Raw genomic sequence first — 27,911 nt, 5'->3', positions numbered from 1 at the left:
ACACTTATTTTGTTATAGAATTGGTTTTTTAATTGTTTTTTATATATATAATGTTAATTGGGGTTATTTTAGTTGGTTGGACAGAATGGTTGTCATGTTGTTATCTTTCCTATCCAAAATTAAATTCTGGCTACTGAATTCTGGACAGTAACATGCCACTCAGGATTAAATTCCCACAATTAACATGTCATTCGGGTTTAAATTCCCACACAATTAACATGTCATTCGGGTTTAAATTCCCACAAGTTATGTTGTTATCTTTTCCATCCAAATTTAAATTCTGGCCAGTGACATGCCACTCAGGTTTAAACAACATAATGAGCTTTATGTAGATTTAAATTCTAGCCAATGACATTCCACTCAGGTTTAAACGCAAGTAACATGCCAGTGACATAATGCACTTTATTGTAAGGGCTTGTTGCTTTTTAAACTTTTAAATTATAAATTGAGTATGAAATATCTCAAAAATGAAAAATTCCCACAAGTAACATGCCAGTAACATAATGAGCATTAATGAGCATTATTGTATGGGCTTCTTGCTTTTTAAACTTTTAAATACTCAATTTATAATTTAAAAAGCAAGAAGCCCATACAATAATGCTCAAAAATGAACAAATATTGTGAACAAACCTCCTTTACAATATTCGTTGACGTCGACCAATCCTTATCATCTCCCCGTATTCCCACAAGTAACATGCCAGTAACATAATGAGCATTATTGTATGGGATTCTTGCTTTTTAAACTTTTAAATACTCAATTTATAATTTAAAAAGCAAAAAGCCCATACAATAATGCTCAAAAATGAACAAATATTGTGAACAAACCTCCTTTACAATATTCGTTGACGTCCACCAATCCTTATCATCTCCCCATAAACAAACCACCCTCTTTTTTATATATATATATATATATATATATATATATATTCTAACCACCCTCTTTTATATATATATATATATATATATATATTCTAACTAAAGTTTCTCAATAAATTAGAACAAAAATTAAATAAACTTAACACCTAATTTTAAATTGCTCATCTAAAGGCTTCATAACCTTGTAATAGTTTGTAGTATTTAAAAGTTGTTTGAAAAATAAACTTAACATCAAATTTTAAAATGATTTAACTTTTCAATTTTTATTAAAGATTTTACAGTGTTTCGAGATTAAATATTGAAATTATAAAATTGATAAATCATATAAACTATAAAGTTGCATATCCCAGTTTTTTTTATATGTTTTAAGTGAATACAATTTTACAGATTAAAATCCAAAAAACTGAAATCTATACCCTCCAAAGAGAATAAAGTATATAAATCTCGTTAAAATATAGCGAAATCTATAAGTTAGTCCAAATATATCTAACTACAATATATGTCGACATTATATACAATATATTTTCTTTCCATATTATTTTCGAGAAAGATCACCTTTAAAGCTGGATTTTTCAGCGAGAGTCATTTAGTTACTAGATGAGCGGAGCGATAAAACGAGGAAAGATAATATTAAAAAAATTCAAAGAACGTGTACAAACTATAATAGTAAACTATGTAGCCAAACTCCAAATGCTAGAGGCCGACGTAACCTCTAAACCAATCCCATTTCAAACATATAGTTCTAAAACTGAAATGTGATAACACTAACGAAATATTGAAATAATGAAACCGGGCTAATACTGGTCTCTACAAAGAGAGATCCAGAGTTTGTAATCCAGTGAATGAAGCAGGGCGAGCTAATACTGGTCTCTACAAAGAGAGAGATCCAGAGATTTTTATCCCCTGAATGAAGCAGGGCTAATACTGGTCTCTACAAAGAGAGAGATCCAGAGTTTTTAATCCAGAGCTTTTCTAAAAGGCTTTTATTGAGTAAAATATCCAGATACCAATAAAACAAGTGCATGCACTGAATTTTTTGTTGAGTTTAATTGTAGCACATTTTATAGCATGAATATGTACCCTGATCTTTGCCATTCAAATGCATTATCTATTTATTTTAAATATTACTTCTATAATTTACGCTCAGCCTTTTTCAAAATCTTGTTCTGGAAACATGTAATTTGAGGATTAACAAGATTGCGCACTGCACATAGAACCGTGCCAACTCCCGAAAATCTACGATATAGAGGAACTTTCCTTTGGTTCTTTCAGGAATAGAGACATGCCTCTTATCATGGCAAGTGCTATTTCATACCCTATAGCATCATTAATGCACCTACCTGACACCAGATTGACGTCACCCGGAGAGCCGCTCATGGGCATGCATCCATGCATCCACATCTCATCACTCAGCTGCGGCAATGCCCGTTCCTGCCCGCGTCCGGCGCCGGTGTCCCTGCCCGCCTCCGGTTTGAGGACTTAATGAGTTCACCAACCTATCCATTAATGGACTTAAACTCTGCTGGGATCCATAGTTTACCTGCCTCCGTAGTTTACCAACCCACGCATTAATGTTCGTAAACGGTGCCGGGATCCATAAACTCCATACGCTATCGAGATTTCAGACCCGCGAAGAAGAACACGGCAGAGCAGCCCCTGCAACCAGCGAAGAAGAGCACGGCAGAGCAGCGGCGAACAGAGATTGGTGATCCCCTGCAGCCGTTGGAAACCGGTAACGCTAGTACTGTTACACTTCTGTACTTCAGAATTTGGTTTTATGAGGGTGTGTTCTTCTTCGTTGGTTGCAGGGGCTGCTCTGTCGTGTTCTTCTTCGCTGGTTGCAGGGTCTGAAATCTCGATAGCGTATGGAGTTTATGGATCCCGGCACCATTTACGAACATTAATGCGTGGGTTGGGTTGGTAAACTACGGAGGCGGGTAAACTATGGATCCCGGCAGAGTTTAAGTCCATTAATGGATAGGTTGGTGAACTCATTAAGTCCTCAAATCGGAGGCGGGCAGGGACACCGGCGCCGGACGCGGGTAGGAACGGGCATTGCCGCATCTGAGTGATGTGACGTCAATCTGGTGTCAATCTGGTGTCAGGTAGGTGCATTAATGATGCTATGGGTATGAAATAGCACTTGCCCTCCTATCATACCATAATACCAAAGAGCACTTTGTTCGTTTGCTGTGCCGCATGTTGGTTATTATGGGATAATGGTTGACTACAGGTTACGCATTCATAATTTTCTAATAGGGCTTTTGAATAGATTTGGTATTTGTGGAATTTGTATGAGAATTTTAGAAGGAAAATAGTGAATAAGCATGAAGAAATGTTGATTTTGTTTTTTGTGTCTATCTTTTTTTTCAAGTAGCCCCTAGGTTCCAGGTTATACAGACTATAAATTTAGTAAGAATGAGCTAAGGATGGATATGTAGGAACAAAAATTAGGTAAGCAGAAGCAATTAAAGACTAAGTCACTTTAAAGTTTCAGAGCATGAGATGGAAGGGTGTCTCGGTTAGGCTTATTATACAAGAATATATCTCTAATATTGCTAACTTCTTTTTTATCTTTTTTTTGTTCAAGTAACCCCTAGGGTCCAGGTTATACAGAGTATAAATTTAGTAAGAATGAGCTAAGGATGGGTATGTAGGAACCAAAATTAGGTAAGAAGAAGCAATTAAAGACTAAATCACTTTAAAGTTTCAGAGCATGAGATGGAAGGGTGTCTCGGTTAGGCTTATTATACAAGAATATATCTCTAATATTGCTAACTTCGTTTTTCATTCTCTGGAGCATGTCTCTAACCTAAACCCCTTTTCAACAATTTATACCAAAATAGAAACATAAGAAGGGCCAGCTTGTTTACATTTAACATCACTCATCATTGTGATGGCTTTAGAGGTTTGTTGCATCCCAATTTTTCCTCTCTTGAGCTACTGCCAATTAAATTTTGGCATGTGTCATATGAAGCTCAAAGGGAAAGGACGTGTTATTTGTTTTCAGACTGGTCGCTTCCTCAAGGTTATTACTCTTCTTGAAATCCAAAGGGAAAGGACGCGTTAGTTGTTTTCAGACTGGTCTCTTCCTCAAGGTTATTACTCTTCTTAAATCCAAAATACATTAAGACAATGTTACATTGTTTTTCCCCTGTTAGTTTTATAGAATATAGAATCTCTATAACGGGCCTCCTAACTAACCTTTCTCAGCCTACCCACGTTTTTAGATGAACAATCTTCATTGCTGTTGCATGCAACAAATTTCTATTGTACTGAGTACTACACTGAATTAGTAACTTCTACTTTAGTTCCCTATTTGTGCTGCTTACCTTTTGATAATTTTGTGTATTCTTCTTGTAGCTTTGTTTCGAGAATAGTTTTAAAAATGGATTGTTCGTGTGAATTAGTAACTTCTCGTAACTTCTCTAGTTCGGATTGTTCGTGTGAATTAGTAACTTCTCGTAACTTCTCTAGTTCGGATTGTTCGTGTGAATTAGTAACTTCTCCTCTAGTTCCCTATTTGTGCTGCTTACCTTTGATAATTTTGTGTATTCTTCTTGTAGCTTTGTTTCGAGAATGGTTTTAAAAATGGATTGTTCATGCTCATCTCCTATTCTAGATTGGGTTCTAGCTCCCCTTCATTGTTGGCCCCTTCTCTTTTTAGAATGGACGGAGAAAAATGCATAGCACTAATGAAATGTCCTCTCTCACTTCTAAATAAGCTTTTTCTTGCTCTATTCTTTTCCAAAAGTTTGTTAACCTTTTTCTTGCTCTCTTTTCTTTTTCAAAAGTTTGTTTAACTTCCAGTGTGGAATAGCCATCCATTTTGTTCAACTCAGTTACAAACACGTCTTAAACACCTTACTTGCTGACCATACGAGCAAGCTTGTTAACATACCATGCCTTCTCACCATATCCAAGGTAATGGAGTTGGGGTTTATATTTGAAAAATATTTAAATGATTGTTTAGAGTGTTACACATGTGATTCCTCCATTGAAGCAAATCATTCTAAAAAGACAAATTATCCCAATCACTAGAGTAGTTCCAACATGTTGGTTGTTTCCAATCCGAATATTTAGAACCCTTTCTAACTCTTGAAGTTCTACCAACTGCTACAATTGTTGCAAAAGAACAACATGAGATTCAACAAATAGTTATGTTAGTTATGGCCAACAATTTAAAGCCAGATCAACTCTTGGAGCTAGTATATTTTCAGCTTCATTAACTTTAGTAATGCTTCCATCATGAAGAGCCAAGTAGGCTTATACTATATGAATCTTGAGTATATGTAGCTTGGGTTTCCTTGCCAATTACCCTATAAAACAAAAGAACTTGTGTCAGTATCCTTCCTAGAGTAAGTCCACCCCTTATTTCTGGGGTGTTCAGCTTTTTCTTCCATATTCCATAGTGCAAATCTTCCTCATTAAGCATACGATATAGTTCAACAAGTGCCTCGGAGCAGCTTCTTTCATGAGGAAACAGCATAACATGACGTTCCAATATAGAAGTAGTTGTACGCCATGCATTATAACTTTTCCCCAAAACATGAAGGCTAACTTAGGTATTTTAGGCTGAGGGAAACTCAAATACAATCCTTCCAGTAGTGCTTGTATAACATTGGGCCCCTTATCTTTCTATTCAATTTGATAGTCTTTAGACATATGGTGCTCATATAAGATGCACTCGCATTACTTGGATCTTTTTGTTTTTCACCGTTTTAGGGAGTTCCACGCATGTTAAAACACACACCACAAGTGATATGCCACATTCGCAGCTGTGGTTGCAAGTTCCCTCGATGAAATCAAAACATCCACAACCTGAAGTTTGTTTGCCTAATTCAAGACAGAGATCACTTCTTTGAATATGTAAGGAAATAACTTACAAGTTGGTTGCTTTAAGAGCCACCATTTGCCTTTTTTATGGGACACATTATTCGAAAGCTATGCTTGGGTGAACTCAAGTATAGGATGCACTAGCATTACTTGGATCTTTTTGTTTTTCACCATTTTAGGGAGTTCCACGCATATTAAAACACACACCACAAGTGATATGCCACATTCGCATCTGTGGTTGCAAGTTCCCTCGATGAAATCAAAACATCCACAACCTGAAGTTTGTTTGCCTAATTCAAGACAGAGATCACTTCATTGAATATGTAAGGAAATAACTTACAAGTTGGTTGCTTTAAGAGCCACCATTTGCTTTTTTTATGGGACACATCATTCGAAAGCTATGCTTGAACTCAAGAGGAGTTCGAGTTGTGCACTCAACATCACCATTTGAAGAAAATCTCATGTAATAAAAGAGTATTGTCAAGTGAAATTTTTTGTGCTGGTTGGAAGATACAAAATAACTTCCATGTGGAGAATTAGAAATTGTATGCTAAATATAAACCGATAGATAGGAACCCTTGGTCTTCTAGTTAGTTTGCATCAATAAGAAGGCATGTTTCCTGTCATCATAAATGACATAAAAGTAAAACTTCACTCAACTGTCCAATACCATAAGATTTTCTCACACCTGGTGGGAATCAGAATAGAATAATATTTTCTGGCCACGCAACTTAACCTCTACCATTCGAGATTTAGCAGCCTCATCTTCCGGCATGTGCTTAAGCCAAGGAATAAACTTTCCATAGAAAATGAGGAATAGGGAGATTAAATCGGATAAGAGTATTTTTGAAAATTGAGGGAATGTTTGGCTTCGAATGATAGTGCACTAAAAAATAAATATAGAACAAAATCATCTGTGACTTCACATTTTACCTGGCACAAAACGTATTTCAAAATGACCATCATCATTGACAAGACACAATTTGCAAAATGAATTATCAAAGCTTCCATGCTCCGAAATTAACATAGGTAGTGGCTTATCTCTAATGGATGTCATTGAGTGTTGTCAAATGAGGAATTCTCTTCAAAGACAACAATATAGTGTGGAGTCAAGTCCTGTTCAAATAGTTTTTGACAGCAATATAGTGCAGAGTCAAGTCCTGTTCAAATAGTTTTTGCTTTGTACATAGTTCATTTGCTCAAGATCCGTGCGTTTTGGTGAGCTTTTTATGGATGCCCCTAGAAAAGATACTCATGGAAACCAAAATTTCCTTGATTTAAAGCAAAGTCCTTCAAGCCACATGCATTCATGCTCTATTTGTAATGTCAATAAGATTCAATAGGGTTTCTTAGGAGGCAAATTTCATGGACGATTTATGTTGAAGAGAAATCCTACATCTTGAGAATGATGGCATATAGGAAAAGGCTTGGAATCTCATAAACAATTTCACAAACACATATTTTATATAGGAATATGGGAATTTCAATTTATTTATCCATAAACCATATAGTTCCAATAATCGAAATATATAAAGAATTTCCAAAACGAAGATGAAGTATATATCTGTGTTGGTGACTGAAATCTAGGAAATTGACTAAGGTAGAGTGATTTTCCACCCAACCGTAGGATCTATTGTACTTATTATTTCTATAATATGCCACCCCTTAAGCTATGATACCACGAAGGTGAAGATGGACAATGCAATTTCCTGAAGACATTCTCTCAATCTCAGAGAAAGAATACCACTAAACCAATATTTCATTGTTGAGTTTTTGAAAACAAAGCAACTCTTAGCACCCAAAATACCTGCCCCACACAACACAGGAGGTTTTCGACAATGCAATTTCCTAAAGACATTCTCTCAATCTCAAAGAGAGAATATCACTAAACCAATATTTCATTGTTGAGTTTTTGAAAATAAAGCAACTCTTAGCACCCACAATACCTGCCCCACACGACACAAGAGGTTTTCCTTCTCTACTCAGTAGTCCCGAGTTTTTGAAAATAAAGCAACTCTTAGCACCCACAATACCTGCCCCACACAACACAAGGAGGTTTTCCTTCTCTACTCAGTAGTCCCGAGTTTTTGAAAATAAAGCAACTCTTAGTACCCACAATACCTGCCCCACACAACACAAGGAGGTTTTCCTTCTCTACTCAGTCGTCCCTTAGAACTATCCTCCCTCTAGTGCTATTCAGAGTGTGTACTTCAAGCTGCCTGCATGTGCATATAATATTGATTTCCAGTTTTGAGCGACGGGCATCCTTAGAGCCCTTAGAACTATCCTCCCTCTAGTGCTTTTCAGAGTAAAAGCTTTTCAGAGTGTGTACTTCAAGCTGTGTGCATGTGCATATAATATTGATTTCCAGTTTTGAGTGACGTGCTCTCAATCTCAAAGAAAGAATATCACTAAACCAATATTCATTGTTGAGTTTTTGAAAATAAAGCAACTCTTAGCACCCACAATACCTGCCCCACACAACACAAGGAGGTTTTCCTTCTCTACTTAGTAGTCCCTTAGAACTATCTTCCCTCTAGTGCTATTCAGAGTGTGTACTTCAAGCTGCCTGCATGTGCATATAAAGGAGGTTTTCCTTCTCTATTCAGTAGTCCCTTAGAACTGTCCTCCCTCTAGTGCTATTCAGAGTGTGTACTTCAAGCTGCCTGCATGTGCATATAATATTGATTTCCAGTTTTGAGTGACGTGCATCCTTAGAGCCCTTAGAACGATCCTCCCTCTAGTGCTATTCAGAGTGTGTACTTCAAGCTGTGTGCATGTGCATATAATATTGATTTCCATTTTTGTGACATGCATCCTTAGAGCAGATATTTTGAGAGCTGCCTAGGAAAAGGGTCTTTTTCTAATTAAGCAGGCTCGTCTGATAAGGAGAGGAATTTGGAAGCTAGACCAAAAGGGAAAGGAATTATTAGCTACTTCCCTAGGAATAGATAAGATAAGATAATTATATCTATGTCGAGGAATTTGGAAGCTAGACCAAAAGGGAAAGGAATTATTAGCTACTGCCCTAGGAATAGATAAGATAAGATAATTATATCTATGTCGAGGAATTTGGAAGCTAGACCAAAAGGGAAAGGAATTATTAGCTACTGCCCTAGGAATAGATAAAATAAGATAATTATATCTATTTCCAACTATTGACCTCCTTATCGGAAGCTAGACCAAAAGGGAGAGGAATTATTAGCTACTACCCTAGGAATAGATTCCAACTATTGACCTCCTTATCGGAAGCTAGACCAAAAGGGAGAGGAATTATTAGCTATTGCCCTAGGAATAGATAAGATAAGATAATTATATTTATGTCCAACTACTGACCACAAAGTAGGTCAAGGGACTATTGAGTACAATGATGTCCATACAATGCAGGAGAACCAAATGGTCTCCTTTAAAAAAAATACAATATATGAATATAAAAGGTACAATGCAGGAACATAAAAGATACAATGTATGGAATGCCATGTTGGAGAAGAACCAGGAGCTAGTGGGTTTGAGGATCAAAGCCATCTTTCCTAACATCCGAGGCTAATGAAGAACATTGAAGAAAACTCCACAAAGTTTGTTGGCTCCGTGGAAAGTGCGGATTGTCCACTAAATCATTGTCTAGGGGACTTCGTGCACTGCTGAGGTTTGGAGGATCTAGTCTGTCTCCCAGGAATGAATTTGAGATGGATTTGTTGCTGAAATTTCGTGTGGCGTGGTGAGGTCTCATGGATCCTCACTGATCTAGAGTTTGGATATGAACTAGTATCAATCTGTCTCTTGGTGCCCCTGTCTAAAGGTAGTACCCTGAAAAATGTCGTGATCCTCTGTGTGGGGTCTGGTTTGATGGGAGGCTGAAGAATATCGTCTCAGAACCTGAGATCCTCTTGCATATATAGGGCCAAAAATATCTGATCGGGAAACCTAAAAAAGTCGGCGAGGGTATGAGAATCTCTGAACAAGCAATGGAACCTTCTTCTGATCTCGTAGTAGACAGGGCATCCAAAAATGAAGTGCACCTCAGTCTCCACTTCCTGTAAATGGCATACTTGGCAGATTTTGTCTGGTGTATCAATCTAGTGGTCTGTCTCTACCCGAAGTCTATGAGAACCTACTCTTAACTGGCCTAGAGAAATGCGAAGAGCATGAATCCAGTGGTGAAATGTGTACTGGGGTTGAACAATGAGCCCGTCTCTCAACTCCAAGAAATGCTCAACGTAGAAGGCCATCTTTGGGCGCAATCCTCCTGGAGGATTGACCTAGGTGACCTGAATGAAATGCCTATATATGTCCTCCCTGATGATCTTGTTCAACTCCTGTCTAGTAGGTAAAAGGTGACCAGGGGCAGCTAAGGAATATCAGAAAGGAGGAAGATGATCCAACTAAATGTCCCACTAACTCTAAGAGATGTGAAACTCATGTAAACCAATATCTAGCTCGACCCGAAGGAGTAGAACAGGAAATAATCTTAAAAGAGCAATATGCCAAGTAAGGATATTGGTCCCTACTCTTTATCGAGTTTGCAAATCCTCGAACAAGATGCAAGAATGAGACCAATCTGAAGATCGTCTCAAATCGAAAGCGCTAAGCTCCAAAATCTGCATGGATGATGTGTTGAGGTATTGTCTGTCTGCATATAATGATGCGGCAGAGAAGAATCTGGAATCTCTTAGCTAAAGCCCAATCTGACTCAATTAAAGACGGTCCCCAAATCTCCAGCCATATAAAACAGTGGGCTGGATCCAGGTGTCCATGGGGCTCATCTTGGACGAGATGTCCTGGGACTGTTGTCGAAAGCACTGTCTCTCAAGAAGGGCTAAGGATCAATATCCTTTGTTGATCCAAGGCTGAAGCACTGGTCGTAAATTGAAGTGCGGACTTGAGAATCACACCCCCAAGTGAGTATATGTGTTGTTGCTCTCAACCTCCTCCCCTCTGAATAGGAAGTGAAGGTCTGAAGTTTTCTTCACCCCAGTGAAGATCATAACCTTGGTTTTATCTAGGTTGACCGTCAATTGCCGAAGATCGCAGAACAGAGCTAAGGCATCCAACTGCCTCTGTAATCCTTCTGGGGATGGGGAGAGGAGGACCACGTTGTCAGCAAAGAGTAAAATAGATATCAGAAGCTCGTGAAGAATGTTGATTTTGGTAGCATTGGGATGTGCTCTAAGTCTCAAATTTTGCAGAGAGGCTTAGACACATGCATTCTTCAATACCTTGAAATCATTTTGGGAAATTCCACCTGGAGACAGTTTTATTAAAATATTAACTATTTTTAATGGGACCCTAAGTCTAAACTTAGGAAATTAAAATAATTAATGGGTATTAATCGAAACTATGGGTGTAACTTCTACAAGAAGGCGGAGATAAAGTCAATATGATCCTAGCCATTGATTAGAATCTAATCTGGGCCGTTGATTGATCAACAAGTGGATTATAAGAGAAGGCTTGATGGGTACTTGGGGAACACACCAAGAGAGTTCAAAAGATCGAATTTATGAAGCAGAGCAGCTGTCGGAGAGAGATTCGAAGTGAGCTTTTGCCGTGAGGGGAAGTGAGTATCTAGAAGAAGGAAGTTTTTCCTGGGCTGGAGAGTACGACGCAGAGAGGGCGAAATGATGTCCAGAGAGAGGCAAACGCTGGCCCACACAGAGCTGACACAGTGGCAGCGCTGGCCTTAGAGGGAGATCGAGTTTCAGTAGTTGGGAGTCGGGGTGTGAGACCAGGAGGCAGAGATTCGGATTTTCCAGCTAGTAGAGGGTCCGGAGAAGGAGCAACGTGATACCCAGCAGGGGTGATGCAAGAATTGCGTGGGAGTGACGCAGTTCTGCACAAAGGCTATGCAGAGGGTACACAGAGGCTCCAGTTTAGCGTGATCAGATTCACCTCACCATTCGTTTTGTCCAGTTTCTCTCTGTATCGAACTGCTAGTTGAGCATTCAAGAACTGTACTCAGATATACTACTGCATAATAATAAAACCCTCAGATCTGCTGCACCAGTTTTCCCACATTGGGTTTTTCTGGGGACATTTGTCCAAAAATAACGATGTTATTGTGTTGTATTTTCTTTCTTGCTTAGTCTCTTGTTTCCGCATAAAAATTAATTAAGTGAAGGCTGCAGTGTATGTATTTCAATATTTGTCGTAGGAAATTACAAATAACTTTTTCATGCAAATCTAACAAGTAGGAGAAATATCATTAGTTGCTGCAGTAGGAATTCCAGTTGAGGAATTTTCATATGGTATCAGAGCTGCAGGTGGAACAAGAAGAGCATTGCTGGAAAACCCAGCGCTGATCAGAAGAGGTAAATCGAGGAGGTAGCAGTTCAAAACCCAGAGGGTTTGGGCAGTCCTAGCCGAACGACTGATTTTTGAGGTAGTCTCTCTCTGAGTGAGTCGACAGAGAGGAAGGACTCCAAGTTTGAAAGTTTGTCAGGGCAGGTGGAGAAGCGTTGAAGACTCAGCGTGAGGAGAAGCTGGTGGGACGCAGATTTTTCTGCAGGCAGTTTGCTGGGCAGAAAATCGTCAGAAGGGAGAGGAGAAGCACAGGTGAGGGATTTTTTCCTCGGGAGACTTCCCGCCAAGAAGTTCGTTTTCTTATTGGTTGAGCAGCAGTAGTAAGAAGCAGAGAGGAGCAGTTCGACAATATTTCGTGGTAGAGATGGCAACCAGTGGATTAAGGGATCAGGATAGACTGGATGGATCATCCAACTATGTCATATAGAAGGCAAGGATGTCATTCCTTCTAGATGAGAATTCCCTCAAAACATATGTCGACGGTGTGGTGGTTGTGCCCGCAAATCCAGATCTGCTGAAGAAGTACAAGGCTAAAATGGCAAAGGAAAAGCGTATGATCCTCGATAGAGTGAAGGATCATCTGGTATGTCATATCGATAGTAGAGGGACTGCGAAGGAGATGTGGAATGCATTGTCTATGTTGTATCAGGGATCTTCCGAGCAGCGGAAGATGTACCTTGAGCAGAAACTGAGATTTGCTCAGATGCAGAAGGGGGAGTGGGTGGATCCATTCCTCACAAAGCTTCAGGAAATCCATGATGATTTATATGTTGTGGGGTCTACACCTCAAGACTTAGAGTTGGTTAGACTGGCTCTCAATTCTGTCTCAGATGAGTGGCAAGTCTTTGTCCAGAGTATCCTGGGCAGGGCGGGTTTGCCAAATTGGGATGAGATGTGGGCAACTCTCAAGCAAGAGGAGTTGAGGAGAGACTTGGTCAAGTGTAAGCTTGACGGAAGCAGCAACAGTGGGTTGAAGCCCAAGGAGGAGGATAATGCAGTCCTTGCATTGAAGGGATAGGAGCAACGGAGACATAAGAAGGACGTCTCGAAGATAAAGTGCTTCAGGTGTGGTGAGATGCGCCACTACGCAACTCAATGTCATCTCAGGAAGGACAAAGATGAGAAGCACGATCCAAAGGATGCGCTCGCTAAGATTGATGAAGAGGAGTTCGCCATGACAGCCAAGATACCTCCAAGAGGGAGGTGGGCTGATTTGAAGCTATAGTTCGAAAGAACTACAAGTGGGCAGGATCCTTGAGGAGCCCAATTCTTGGATCAATTCCTTGCTACAGGAGCCCAGATCAGAAGTAGCAAGATGGATTAGTGTCGGATGGTGTCGAGGAGTGTTGGAGAGACAATTGCAGTGGCTAGGAGCGGCAGAGACTGAACAACGCAAAGTAGAGTTGGCAGCAGTGCAGATGGCGTAGAGCAATAGTCAGGGGTAACGCAGTAGATTCAGAGGGTCAGCGCAGAGACTAGCAGTAGCCAGGCTTCAATATTCACGTGGTATCATATTGAACACAGTTAGTTCAGTAATTTGCGATGTTTTTCCGTTGCTGATGGAGTAGCAGCAACAGTTTGCAGTGCAGTGGCAGTGCTAGCAGCAACATAGATGCGACACTTTAGAGGGAGATGTAGTACGGATGCAGTGTTGACAATGGCAGTGTCAGCAGCAGTATAGTTGCAAAAGTAGCGCAGTAGTTGGTGGACAACATGTCAGACATCAGCAGCATAGAGGACGATGTTATGAAGTCAGGGTGATGCTTCAGTGAGAAGCATTGCTAGAGCACATTCCTTGCTAAGAGGGAGTGTTTATTTCTGGTAGCATTGGATGTGCTCTAAGTCTCAAATTTCACAGGGAGGCTTAGACACATGCATTCTCCAATACCCAGAAATTGTTTTGGGAAATTCCACCCGGAGACAGTGTTATTAAAATAATTAATTATTTTTAATGAGACCCTAAGTCTAAACTTAGGAAATTAAAATAATTAATTGGTATTAATCTAAACTGCGGGTGTAACTTCTAGAAGAAGGAGAAGATCAAGTCAATATGATCCTATCCATTGATTAGAATCTAATCTGGGCCGATTGATCAACGAGAGGATTATAAGAGAAGGTTTGATGGGCACTCGGAGAACAAACCGAGAGAGTTCAGAAGATCGAATTTCTGAAGCACAGTAGCTGCCGAAAAGAGATTCGAAGTGAGCTTTTGCAGTGAGGGGCAGTGAGTATCCGGAAGAAGGAAGTTTTTCCTGGGTCGGAGAGTACGAGGCAGAGAGGGCAGAGCGATGTCCAGAGAGAGGCATATGCTGGCCCACGCAGAGCTGACGCAGTGGAAGCACTGGCCTTAGAGGGAGATCGAATTCCTACTGAGGAAATTGAGTTTCAGTAGTCGAGAGTCAGGGTGTGAGACCTGGAGGCAGATATTCGGATTTTCCAGCCAGCAGAGGGTCCGGAGGAGCAGTGTGATACCTAGCAGGGGTGATGCAGGAACTGCGTGGAAGTGACGCAGTTTTGCATAGAGGGTACGCAGAGGGTATGCAAAGACTCCAATTTAGTGTGATTAGACTCTGATTCTCCCAGTGACATGGTGAGAGCGCCTCACCATTCATTTTATCCAGTTTCTCTCAGCATTGGATTGCTAGTTGAGCATCCCAGAATTGTACTGAGATTTACTACTGCATGATAATAAAACCCTCAAATCTGTTGCACCGATTTTCCCACATTGAGTTTTTCCGAGGACATTTGTCCAAAAATAATGGTGTTATTGTGTTGTATTTTCTTTCTTGCTCAATCTCTTGTTTACGCATATAAATTAATTAAGTGAAGGTTACAGTGTATGTATTTCAATATTTGTTGTAGGAAACTGCAAATAACTTGTTCATGTAAATCTAACAAGTAGGATAAATATCATCAGTTGCTGCAGTAGGAATTCCAGTTTAGGATTTTTCACAAAGAAGGCAACCATCGGGGGATATGCTTGTGTAGAAATGCCTCTAACTCATCAATATAGATCCCAAATAGGGTAGGGGATAATGGACAACCCTGCTTAACCCCAATAGTGCTACGGATGAAATTAGACGTCCCATGAGCTATGTGAAGACGACCATGGATAGAATCATATAGGTGCGTAATAGTTGTTAATAGGTTTGCCGAGATGCCAATAACTCTGAGTCTTTGGAGTAAGGCTTCCCTCGGAACTGAGTCAAATGCTTTTCGAAAATCTACAAAACAACAGTAGACTTCCGAAGAGCGATGTCTTGCCTCCTCAACCACGGCGCGAAGGGTGAAGATGTGGTCAATGGTCAAATGAGTCGGTCGAAAACCTTCTTGTCCCCTAGCTCTAAGTTGTCTCTGCTCAAGATCACTAGAGAGATTCCTATGTAGAACAGTAGCATACAACTTTGAGAACGTGTGGACCACCATTCGTTCTAGAGCTATTGGGATATGAGTTGGAACCTAATTTGTGGATTGGATGGGTGATGTGGTGTGACCATGTCGGTGGAAAACCTTCACAGACTACATAGTTGAAGAGATCAACCAAGTAGCTAACCAAAACACAGTAACCGTGCTTAAAGAACTCTACTTTGTAGCCTTCCTCATCGGTTTCTTTACTATTGTTCATCACCCAAATGGCCTCTCTAATATCTTTGTCTGAGAATAGGTAACAGGAAGAGGGTGTGGAGGTAACATGAGTATGGGCCTTCCCCGAAATATCATAAAGGTTGGAAGTGTGAGAGAACATGGATGTAGGGTCGAGGTCAGATGGAAGAGGGGAGCGTCGGGGAAGGATGGTATGCTAGAATTTCTTAGGGGAGTGGGCAAGGAGAGCATAAACTTCTTGGCTTGTATGAGAGACAAAGAGTCGTTTCTTGCGACGGAGGGGACAACGATAAGAAGCTTTGAGGTCGGGGTAGAAGGGTTGAGAGTGGGTGAAAGCATATTGAAGTTCTCAATGTAGAGTCTTGCATTGTCATCGTACCATTTGTTCATGGGGCAAGATCCAGCTTTTGGGGAGATGGAAATGGAACGAGTGGAGTGGGGGAAGGATTTGAGTGTTGCTTCCCAAATGGCAGATGAAAGATGAGTGTATTTAGTGGAAGCACAAATAAGCAAGGAGAATTGGGTCTTCGATGGGAGCATCATGCGTAGGGTAGAGGAGAAGATATTAGGGTTGCTTTCGTCAAATAGAAAGGTTGTTCAGGGTGGGCCTTGGGGGGAAGGATGGGGTGGAAGGGGATGGTCAAATCAGAGAGTGAAGGAAAGAAGTGCATGATCAACAAGGGGGATGGGGGAGACTGAGAGATGGTGAATAAAAGGGAGCAAGTTTTGGCTAGCAAGGAAATAATCAACTACACTTACCCTGCCATATGGTTGACATGTGAGAAAGCGAGAGTCTGGGAAACATGGGAATTCGAAAGGTTGTTCGGGGTGGGCCCCGAGGGGAAGGATGGGGTGGAAGGGGATGGTCAAATCAGAGAGAAGTAAATAAGTGCATGATTAGCAAGGGGGATGGGGGAGACCGAGAGATAGCGAATAAAAGGGAGTAAGTTTTGGCTAGCAAGGACATAATAAACTACACTCGCACCGCTGCCATATGGTCAATATGTGAAAAAGCGGGAGTCTAGGAAACATGGGAGACCATTTGAAATCAACAACTCTTGTGATTCCCCCAATTGTAATAGATGCTTACCATAAACTTTGGTGGTCCCTAAAGCATCATCTGACATCTGATGAAGCCCTACTGAATCTGGATCTATCCCCTGGGTACAAAACACATCCTTTGATCGACCGTGGAGAAGGATCTGGAGATCTCTAGTACGAGCATTGACGTCACCTAGGAGGATGTCTTCCCCATCAGTAGAGTACTGGGCGATGTCAGTGTACAAATCTATAAAGGGGTCCCCATTTGAGCCATTATGGATGGAAAATGGTGAAGAGGCTGGGGGAAAGTAACATACTGCAATGTAGATGTCCCTCAGAGGAGAGACCCTGACGCTAATCCGAATCCACATAAACCTTAAAAACTCATCTTCCGCTACCAAAGATACCCTATTCTGGAGTGAGTCACTAGCCAAACAAGCAACTCCACCTGATCCTCTGACCCCTCCCGAGCTTGCAAATTGAGAGCCAATGGTACCCTGCCATATCTGGGAGAGGTCGAATGAAAGCTCGCATGAGTCTCGGTCACGAAGAGGATGTCCAGTGATTTGAGAACATCATACAAGAGTCCCGACGATGACCAGAAAGATCCATTGCCATTCCAACAACGGATAGAGATGCCTGTACTCGGTCGTCTCCCCAAGTTGGCTTGTCATTTGGTGTGAAAATTCTATCACTGCAACAACTGATTTATTTTTCCTACTTATTCCACAATAAGTTATTTATGAAATTACTTCAATAAACATTAAAATAAATACTGCTGCAGATATCACACTGTAATACAGAAACAAGCATATGCACAAGCATTAACACTTTGACACAGATATTTTGGACAACAGTCCCTGGAAAAACCCAATGTGGGAAAACCGGTGCAGCAAGGGAGGATTTTATTATTCAGCAATTCTCCTGTATAATAGGGGCCAAACTGGCTTACCCACAGAGAGAAATAATTCTCCAACACTTCTCCCAATCCCAGCGTCAGCTCAGTTGACCTTTGCGTGGCTCTCAAACCCTCTGTGTTAGCCCCTGCTTGACTATGTCAGCCCTGGGCCTCTCTACATCACTCACGCAGGCCCAGCAAGCGACTGCGCAGTCTTCTGCTGCCTCTGCGTCTGCCTCTCATGCCTTAGCGCGAATCTCCAGTGGCTGATCCCGCCTCTCTGCTCCATACTTTTTGCCTCCTGATTGCTCACCAGACCACTGGTTCAGTTTCTCATCTAACCTCGCTCCATAAATTGAACTGACTAGTCTCCCTCAATGTGTTCTCCAAGTGACCCTCCTCTTATACTTTTCTCGTTGACAAATCAACGACCGAGATTAAGTCCCTAATCAATGGATAAGATTAGATCTGGCTTGATCCATGATTTTTGGACCATTCTAACACAGTTTTATATTAATACACATTAATATTTTATTTTTCCTAAGTTTAGACTTAGGGACTCCATTAAAAATATTAAATATTTTAATATCTTCTACATTGTTTAGAATCTGCACAAACCCTTTCCGGGTATTGGAGATCTCATGTGCCTTAGCCTCTCCACCAATTTTTGTGGCTAGAGCACATCCGATGCTACCCCAAATCAACATTTGGAACCGCCACTTCAAGGTTCTCACCTAGGTGGGGAGGAGCCCCTAATGACTACTCGAAGATTCTTGATCACTGCCCATTTCCCTGCCTGTCATGCTACCATAACCTGTTCTTTGGATTGTTTAAGTTACACAACTTGTGCTGAAGTGAGGTCCTCATCCAAGAAAATCCTGCTCGGAAGAGAAAACAATTTCTGCTTTAGCCCTGGGACGAGGAGTCGATCGGATGCAGTCCGAAACCTGAGGAAGAGAGTGGAGTTGTTAGCCCAGACATGCTCTATCCAGAGCTATATCAGGGAGGCTAAGGGTATCCCGAATGAACCTAGCCCCGACTTCCATAAGATCTAGAGAGGGGTAAGGTAAGGGGGGACCTCTCACTTTGAGATTCAATTCTCTTGCCCGTCTGGTGCGTTCTTCCACAAGTTTTGCTTGTACCACCTCCTCAACTGTTGCAAGAGGGGTAGGAGTTTTTATCCTTTGCCCGAACCACCTATGCCCAATAATTGATACATGTCTTAGTTTTTTGTTTGAAGGTGGCCTGTTGGGATCGAATTTTTTCCTGCTTTATTTTCAGGTTGAGAATTTCTGCATGCAACATAACATACGTAGCATTTGGAGGATGGAGAATTTCGTGCTCTTTGTTTTCATGTACTATCTTCTTAAGGGATAAATTATCCCTTTTCACCTCCGAAACTCTGGAAAAGAGGGTGTGTATTTCTGAACAGAGCTTTTTGTTTGTTTTTAGTTTCCAGAAATTCGATTTTTTGCCACATTTGTTTTACTTGGGATGTCCAGAATGAGAAATCTGACTCCATGGATTTTTCATGGACCCCGGTTTCAAGCTGTGCCCCTTGACCCTCAACCACTATTACTGCAGGTTCAGGCAAAGCTGGGGGCTCTAACAGGATTTCAAGGAATTGGTTGATGTCCATGTCTAAGTCCATTAGAGGTCCTGTAAAAAATACTGCACAGACAGGAACTGTTACTTCAGTTGTTATACAACTGATTTGTGGTATTTGTCAAACACTTAGCGTGCATCCCAAAATCATGTTGCAACACTCTTCCTTTCCTGGTCTAAGCCTCTGTTGTTTCCTGTCTTGTAACAACTCGCTCTGCTTTTGCATATGGGCAATGGTTGTTGCTGCTCAAATAAGTTTCCCCTCCCGCAATTTAAGTTTCCCCTCTCGCAATTAAAGTTTTTCTATTCTTAAAGAATCCCATACTCAATTCGGAAAAGAACCAGTTAATGAGAATGTCAGTTGTATGGACGCGAATTGAGGTGAAATGGTGCCTAGGATGGGCTCGAGCGCTAGAACTAAGTTATGGTACCGAGAAAGTGAGCGGCCACAAAGTCCCTAGCCATGGGCTCAACCGAGGAAATGGAGTGGCGGGAATGATGGTTACAACCCTCATTCTGGCCTTGAAATCTCTGTGCAATGGGGGCTCGATGCAGGTGCACTTGATGGTTTGTAGAGCCCGTAAGGAATCAAACGAAGGCAATCATCACTAGCAAAAAATCGCGCAGAGAACGCATCACGCAGAGAAGATATCACGCATCTCCTTCATTTCAAACAGAGAAGATATCATGGAGAAGTTGCATTTTTAGTAGGGCGATGAAGGCAAAATCACTATTGGGAGAGAACTAAACTTCAATCGCTGAACATATTACTTGAACTTATTACTCTTGCTACTCTTGCACAGATATTGTTCGACTAAAAGACCTTCCTATCAACGAAGAGCTAAAACAATCTTATATTTTGTTCTTCCTAGAAGACCTCAAATCGATTCTTGACTTGCTCAGAGATTACTCTAAATGCAAGAAATTCGAACCATGCGAGGCCTCCTGCAAGCCAAAACTTCCATGTTAATGAAGAAGTTATCTGATATGTTGAGTCCGCAACAATCCACGCCCGTTGAGAGAAGAGAATACGACCCGTTGAGAGAAGAGAATAAACCTCAACGCAGATACTTAGTACCTCCTAACAACCACTCGAGTCCCTTATAGATCTTACCCCACTTACATCACCTATTCATCTAGGAATCGGGAGCCATCTATGATACCTTTACCCCATACCTTCCCTTGTTTACCAACTAACCTACCTGAAGACCTACGCCTGCTTTCCTTATGCACCTGCTTCATTAATCACTTAGGAGCCACTGCTTAGACCTTCTATCATCAACCACAACATCGACACTAAATGTGCCTCAACCTTACCTTTCTTACTGCCGGCCAAAACTTCATACCCCCTTCTTATACTCCTCTGTTTTAGTTATTACCTTCTATATATGTAATTTATGGAATCACACTTGCTTATAGATCTTCTTAGTCCCATGTATGAACTTCTGAGTCACGTATCATCTTTTGGTACCACATATGAACTATTGTCCTGGCCGAGCGTTGCCCAGGATACTATTCAGGATTACCTACTCCTTCAGACGAAAGAAAATCCTTTACCTTTTAGGACCTACTGCCCATCTGCATAGTTACGCACCCCTGAATACCTAGACCTGGCAGCCTTAGACCATGAAATACATGATTGCACTTAGTGAGTCGGTACTGCTACTTAGAAGTATCCTCCCTCCAATGCTATTCAGAGTGTGTATAGAAAGGTCCAAGTTGATGTCTTTCAACTTTAGTAGAATTTTCTTGGGTTTCAGTCCTAATGACCTCCTTTCATGGTTGTTTTATTACATAGGGATAGGAATTTGAAGCTAGACCAAAAGGGAGAGGAATTATTAGCTACTTCCCTAGGAATAGACCTCAGAGCAGATACTTAGTACCTCCTAACAACCACCCACTCACCTATAAATCTTACCCCACTAACATCACTTATTCATCTAGGAATCAAAAGCCATCTATGATACCTTTACCCTCTACCTTCCCTTGTTTACCAACTAACCTACTTGAAGACCTAGGCCTACTTGCCCTATGCACTGGCTGCTTCATTAATCACTTAGGAGCCACTACTTAGACATGCTCAACTAAAAGGAGAGGGATTTATTGCTCACTCATTCATATGGGTGAGGGTTGACCTCATTTTAATTAGGGAAACATCATTACTTACACTTATTGATAAGGTGAGTATTCATTACTGTAATATCATAACATAGCTAGCTAATACTGTACTACAAGCTTGTACATAGTACCTTTCTACCTTATCACTAATTACTCATATTACTTAGGTTAAAGCTTATAGCCTACATAATAGTTACACATGATACAGATCCATAGAATTAACCCATATCTATACTTCATTATGGATAAATAGTAGTTAAAATACATAGAGCATGAACAAGTTTGGTCCATATTAGCTTGTACGTTTACTAGTACGATCCATATTGATTCATAGAGATTGAACTAGAACAAGTGACACTAGCTTAACCTGGATCATATTGCCCCAAGGTCATGGGACATGTATTCCAAGCTAAATTTTGGGAAAAAACATAGTGATTGGAACACTAGTAATTAATTTATGGCTACGGAAATTAGAAAAGGCATTGGAAAAGGCCTTCGAAAGGCAAAGTGGAATTAATTGTTATTTTATTTATAAAATAAAGGAAAATAGGAGAAAAGGAAGGTAAAAGGTCACAAAATTGAATGTGAGGAAAATATGGCTACAGAAATTGGAAAAGGCATTGGAAAAGGCCTTCGAAAGGCAAAGTGGAATTAATTGTTATTTTACTTATAAAATAAAGAAAAATAGGAGAAAAGGAAGGTGAAAGGTCACAAAATTGAATGCGAGGAAAATTGAAGGAAAAATAGAGAAGCACCGAAACTAAACGTGGCTCAACCTTACCTTTCTTACTGCCCACCAGAACTTCATACCCCCTTCTTATACTCCTTTGTTTTTGTTATTACCTTCTATATATTTAACCCTTCTTATACTCCTTTGTTTTTGTTATTACCTTCTATATATGTAATTTATGGAATCACACTTGCTTACAGTTCTTCTTGGTCCCACCAAAACTTCATACCCCCTTCTTATATTCCTTTGTTTTAGTTATTACCTTCTATATACGTAATTTATGGAATCACACTTGCTTACAGTTCTTCTTGGTCCCATGTATGAACTTTTGAGTCATGTATCATCTTCTAGTACCACATATGAACTAATGTCCTAGTCGAGCATTGCCTAGGATACGATTCAGGATTACCTACTCCTTCAGACGAAAGAAAATCCTTTACCTTTTAGGACCTGCTGCCCACCTTCATAGTTACCCACACTTGAATACCTAGACCTGGTAGCCCTAGACCATGAAAACCATTATTGCACTTTGGTCCCATGTATGAACTTCTGAGTCACATATTATCTTTTGGTACCACATATGAACTAATGTCCTAGTCGAGCGTTGCCTAGCATACGGTTCAGGATTACCTACTCCTTCAGACGAAAGAAAATCCTTTACCTTTTAGGACTTGCTGCCCACTTTCATAGTTGCCCACACTTGAATACCTAGACCCGCTAGCCCTAGACCATGAAATCCATTATTGCACTCAGTGAGTTGATACTTCTACTTAGAAGTATCCTCCCTCCAACACTATTCCGAGTGTGTATAGAAAGGTCCAAGCGGATGTCATTCAACTTTAGTAGAATTTTCTTGGTTTTCAGTTCTAATGGCCTCCTTTCATGGTTGTTCTATTACATACTATTGTTCAAAGTGTGTATAGAAAGGTCCAAGTTGATGTCATTCAACTTTAGTAGAATTTTCTTGGTTTTCAGTTCTAATGGCCTCCTTTCATTGTTGTTCCATTACATACTATTGTAGGTTTCGTTTCTCAACAAGAATGTCATTTTCTCTCCTTTTTCCTTCCTCTTTTTTTTCCCGTAGAAAAAGTCGTAATTTCTATTAGATCATAAGAATTTACATTCTGTAGATGCCTAAGAATATGCATAATGAGGCTGGCCACCTCCCGGATAGTAGCAAGAAGAACACAGTTTGACTACAACCATGTACAAAGTAGCACCGAAACCAGTTTTTGCCTCCACGCAGGGAGTTACGGATCTCAGATGGATGTTGTATCATAATACAAAGAGGGAGGGAAATTATGATTTTCTCCCCTTTTTCTTCTCAACCTTTCGCCACTCTCCTTGAGTTGGAGAGGATGAAATAAGAACTAGAGAGGAATCCTCCACAGTACAAGGCGTGTCCTTATCTGAATCAGAGTGTTCTGGAGAGTGATGTCTTTTAGCCCCGCTAGTGTCCTCAAGAACTGGATTTTTCTTCGACAAAGAGGCCAACATTCCCTGAGCTGCCAAAATCTCTGATTCTGGCGACATGTGAACTTGATTAGGTGCTATGGGGGAGGAAGCCGCGGCTTCGCCCCCAATTGGATCATCGTCATGTTCAGGTGGAGGGTTGTCTGCCTCCTCGTCTTCTGTTTCTTCTTCTGGGTTCTCTGTGTGTTGCCAGCCTCTTGGTTTTTTTGCTTGTTTCTTGTTCCTTCTGTTTTCCCTTTTGGCTTGAGGACAGTTATTATGGAGATGACCTGTCTGTTGACAGCCTCGGCATCTGAAGGCCGTGTTTTCGTAATCTAGTGGTTGTTTCCACTGGGAGTTGTTATGGATCAAGATGATGCTGTCAGGTAGCCCTTGACTGAGGTCAACTTCGACACAGATTCTGGAAAAAGTATGAATGCATCTAGCAATTCTTTCGACATCTTGCTTGATGTATTTGCCTATTGCATTCCCCATTGCTTCAAAAACTTTGGGAAGCCAAAAGTGAAGCGGGAGATTATGTAACCTGACCCAGACCGGCATTTTGGAGACCACCATAGAGGAGGGGTCAAATCCCGGAAACCAGGGGGTCGTAAAGAGCCCTGCATTGCCCCAGAACCATGGCCCCTCATGGAGGACATGGTCTTTTTCCTCAACTGAGTCGAATTTTACAATAAAAAAACCTTTGGAGCATAAAAGGATGTCACAGTTTGGTGTCCATGTGGAAAAGATCCAATGCCGTAAAGCATCTGTTTTAGGCCAAAAGCCATTGAATCTACAAATGACTGCCAAAGAAGAGAAATCAGCATGAAAGTTGTTTACCTCCGGCATATCGATTGTCAGAACTGGATTCTGCTTACTTTGCTCCACTATATAAGGACCAGGCAGATCTTGTGGTGGTGCTGGCTTGTTGGTGGCTTCCCCTTTTCCTTTGACAGCATCCTTGAACGAACCTGTGCCCTTTGAGCTAGATCCAAAGCTTCCTCCTCTCAGCCTCATACTCAGAAAAATTGTTGAATCTCTCACTACTCCATAATGCTGCACTGTAAATTTTTCCTGTAAAATGTGTCCTGCATAGACCAAGCTCAGCAGACTTGCTGATATGCCTAATAATTCTTGAATTTCGTCCTTTAAGTTTTTTATCAGCATCCCTGTTCTTATTTGCTTGCAGATTGTATTCCCTGACAGGGTTCTGATGAAAATTTGAATCGCTTCAAGACCGGAATCCTTTATTGCTAATTTTGTTTTTTGCCTGGCTCCTTCTGCTAGTTGATTCTCCAGCACAAGAAGGGGAGCAGGCTTGTCATGGTCGATTCTCCGGCATTCATTTAAAGTATCTGGAGGACCTGCAGGAGACAGGGAGACCTGGACCTCTCGACTAAAAGGGATCTTGGAAAGGGGAGTCCAGAGCTTTAATTTTTCCGCTGCCGAGATGGTAACCGCCCAAATCTGCGCTACAGAGAACAGAGGAGCCTCAAACCACAGGGAATCCAGGCCCAAGCTCCCGCCCCATACTTGGTCTTCAACCAAACCATTTAAAGACAGCCATAGAGCGGCAGATCGGACCCGCGGCATACCGAAAGGGGGCAGAGGAACAGGCAGCCGCCTCTTTTTCCTATAGACGCAGACAGAGCTGCCTAGCCAGGGCAAGACACCCGCGGAGGAGGGCGCATCAACCCGAGACTGGGTAAGGACCGGTTGATTTGAAGCAAAAAACCCAGGACAATGAGGAAAGGTGTCCAGAGCCGCTTTGAGAAAAACGACCTGTGCCAAGAAGGGGGGAATAACCTCCGGTCTCTGTTTGCTTTGGTTCGAATCGTGAAACTCCTTTCCAGCAAAGGATCCGGGCCAAAACCAGAGGGTAGCATCGAGCTCTGAGAATCCGGCGGTCAGGCACCAAGCCGTTCTAGAACAAAGCAGATCTTTGGGGGCCGCGGCGACATAGAACGGACCTTCTGAAACCCTAAACTCGCGAACAACCGCCATCGCTCCTCCTTCCATCATTCTTAAACTCTACTTAATTGATGGTACCTTCTAGAGACGTTGTGTTATTAAGAAATGGCCATTAAATTACCCACCTCCTTTTTCCTTCCTCTTAATATTACCTTTTAATTAATTTTGAAAACTAATTTTTCAAAATAAGTGAATATTCAAGATAACATAAGATATGTTTTGCATAAGCCCCTCAGACCCTCTCACCTTGTTGTATCATAACCCATTTAAGCGCTCTTAAGATATGTTTTTAGGCATAAGCCCCTCAGACCCTCTCACCTTTCCTCTCTCCTTGTTGTATCATAACCCATTTAAGTGCTCTTAAGATATTTTTTTAGGCATAAGCCCCTCAGACCCTCTCACCTTTCCTCTCTTGCTGTATCATAGCCCATTTAGTTGCTCTTAAGATATGTTTTTAGGCATAAACCCCTCAGACCCTCTCACCTTTCCTCTCTTGTGGTATCATAACCCATAACCCATTTAAGAGCTCTCACCTTTCCTCTCTTTCCTCTCTTGTGGTATCATAACCCATAACCCATTTAAGTGCTCTTAAGATATGTTTTTAGGCATAAGCCCCTCAGACCCTCTCACCTTTCCTCTCTTGTGGTATCATAACCCATAACCCATTTAAGAGCTCTCACCTTTCCTCTCTTTCCTCTCTTGTGGTATCATAACCCATAACCCATTTAAGTGCTCCTAAGATATGTTTTTAGGCATAAGCCCCTCAGACCCTCTCACCTTTCCTCTCTTTCCTCTCTTGTGGTATCATAACCCATTTAAGTGCTCTTACTCCCCTTGCCTTGGACATTTCTAACTATAAAAATAAAATACTTATAATAATCGAGGGCTAAAATGGGATATTACATCCCTCCTTGGAATAACATCATACTCGATGTTTTGGTACTACAACGAGTGCCTCACCCTTACCTTTTTTACTACCCAACAGAACTTCATACCCCCTTCTTATACTCCTTTGTTTTAGTTATTACCTTACCTTCAGGATACGTTTATGGAATCACACTTGCTTACAAATCTTCTTGGTCCCATGTATGAACTTCTGAGTCACGTATCATCTCCTGGTACCACGTATGAACTATTGTATGGCCGAGCATTTCCCAGGATACGATTCAGGATTACCTATTTCTTCATACGAAAGAAAATCCTTTATCTTTTAGGACTTGTTGCCCACTTGCATAGTTACCCACACCTGAATACGTAGAACTGGTAGCCCTAGACCATGAAATCCATGATTGCACATAGTGAGTCAGTGCTTCTACTTAGAAGTATCCTCCCTCCAGTGCTATTCAGAGTGTCTATAGAAAGGTCCAAGCCGATGTCTTTCAACTTTAGTAGAATTTTCTTGGTTTTCAGTTCTAATGGCCCCCTTTCATGGCTGTTCTATTACATACTATTGTAGGTTTCTTTTCTCAGCAAGAAATGTCATTTTCTCTCCTTCCGCATACTAACCCGCTTTAGATAGAGACCGCTTTCTATTGAGCCTGCTAAGGAAAGGACGATTGGACTAAGATCATCTAGATTGTTCCCGTCCCGCTAGAGCATTGATCGATGTGCGTGGAATACTGAAATGAAACACTTTCTGACTTACTTAAAGACTTACTTACTGACTGCAGGAAAGGAGGTAAACTAGAAGAGCTATGCTGGTACCTTCACTATTCTGATCCCGCTATGAATGCTCTATATAGGATGATATGCTTTTCACTGCATGGCATTGCATTGCATGGATTTGATTGGGTGAACTCCCTACCTTCCCTACTTCCTTGCACTAGGAAGCGCAAGCCCCTCTGGGACCTTGAACTTACCAACTAACCTTTCTTGAAACTACCTGTTATAGACATTTTTGTGCCTTACAGCATAGAGCATGAAATGTCAATAATCTAAGGGATCCAAAGTCCCTAAACATGTTGTTCCTACCCCTAGAGGAACAAGGTCAGCAAACCACAGCACTTCAGATCAGTTCTCCACTGAAAAACACTCAAAAACAGGTCAATTTTGGATCAAAGCAGCTGCTCCACTAAGCATCTGCGCTGAATGTCAAAAGCTCTATGGTGTACCTGCGCTGCATAGCAAGTGCAACAAAGGCTACCTGCGCTGGGCGTACTTTGACATGTGGAGGAATCTTTTCTCAATGTGCCAGTGCCCAGGAAGCTTCCAAAATGACACTTGGATCAAAAGATTCGCCTAATGATGAGTTAAGAGCTTCTAAAACTCCAAGTGGAAGGTAGAAACTTCGAGTGGACTCAAGGACTGAAGAACAACTGGAGTTGAAGAGGACAACAAGTCACACATCAAGCTGACTTATCTTCACTCCAAAACTCTATATAAGGATCTCATCCCATGGGATCTGGGGCGGAATTTGGTGCAAAGAATTGCTGTTGGTTTACAGTTGAGAGTATTGGGTGATTGCTTGAGGGAGGTGAAGAGGAG

This window comes from Pinus tabuliformis, chromosome 1_1 (assembly GCF_031772625.1).
Source record: "Pinus tabuliformis cultivar Carrire ecotype Pingquan chromosome 1_1, CPIR1, whole genome shotgun sequence".
NCBI lineage: Eukaryota > Viridiplantae > Streptophyta > Pinopsida > Pinales > Pinaceae > Pinus > Pinus tabuliformis.
Note: the sequence above shows the minus strand (reverse complement) of the source record.